The sequence below is a fragment of the Canis lupus genome, chromosome 20 (assembly GCF_011100685.1).
Source record: "Canis lupus familiaris isolate Mischka breed German Shepherd chromosome 20, alternate assembly UU_Cfam_GSD_1.0, whole genome shotgun sequence".
Classification (NCBI taxonomy): domain Eukaryota; kingdom Metazoa; phylum Chordata; class Mammalia; order Carnivora; family Canidae; genus Canis; species Canis lupus.
Genome location: NC_049241.1, coordinates 41,092,584 through 41,093,734, shown reverse-complemented (window position 1 = coordinate 41,093,734; position 1,151 = coordinate 41,092,584).

Below are 1,151 nucleotides of genomic sequence, written 5' to 3'. Positions count from 1 at the left end.
TGTAGTGGCCTGGGCCTGGAGCAGAGGTGAAGGGCCATTGTGACCGAATCCACCCCACACTGAACTCCCCATTGGGCCTGCTCCCTGAGATCCCCTCCTTGGGCTGGACAGCCTGTGAGGGAGTCTGAGCCATTCTAAAAACCTGACTGGAGCACCCATTTGAAGCACTAAAGCGCCCATGCTCCCAACTTATGTTGCTGGACCCCTGACCTCTGTGGTTCCAACTTTGGGTGGAAATGGGGAAGGGGGGACTTCAGGACAGGGAATAGCAGCTGTGAGCATGGTGGACAGACCAGTGTGGCTCCTCCTGTCGGAGGCAAAAGAACTCCAACACAGCTTTATTTAGGGCCACTGAGAAGGAAGGAAGGGACTCCTCTTGGAATGCTACCAGCCTCTATCTCTTCAAACCCCATGAAGACCTCTGAGTGGGGTGTGGGGCCTCTGGTCAGAAGGGAAGGGGGGCTGGGGTCTTTGGGCGTGGGGAGTAAGCAGAGAGCCAAGGGGGAGAGCCTTGTCAAGATTCGAGGGTGTTTCCATTTGGCAGGCTGGCCTCCTGGGGAGGCCAAGGGTGGTCTCAAAGGGGCATCAGTCCACAGCCCTTCAGGCCCAGCCAGAGAAACAAGACCCGACTGAGACAATCTCGATGCTCACTCCAGCTTCGAATCAGGAACACCACCCAAGGGGGCCTCCACACAGGCAGACAGTAGGGTAGGGGCCCCTACCCCGGATGCCTGGAGTGAGGGTACAATCCAGTATCTAGGAGCCCCTTTGATGTCCCAGGCAAGAGAGGTGTGGGGAGCCCAGAGAAGGGCCCCAAAACTCTGCCTGGAGACGCCTGTACTAGTGCCCTCCTCTCCCAGTTCCTTCCAGATGACAGCGGCCTTAGAACACTTGCGTGACAGACACACAGGGCCCCCAAAGGGGTTCAGACCCCTCTGCCTCAGGTTGCAGGTGTCCCAGCCCATCCTGGATGGGATTCTCACTTCCTTCCAGAAGTGTTTGCCCCAGCAAGCCTGCCCAGAAGCCAAAAAGAGCTCAGCCAGCCCAAGGGTCACAAGGTACAGGTCGCACTCCCTCCAGTGCCTGCTAGGTGCAAGCTGCCACCCTCCTACCAAGGGAGGGGCTGGGCCAAGCCCACACATCAGACACCA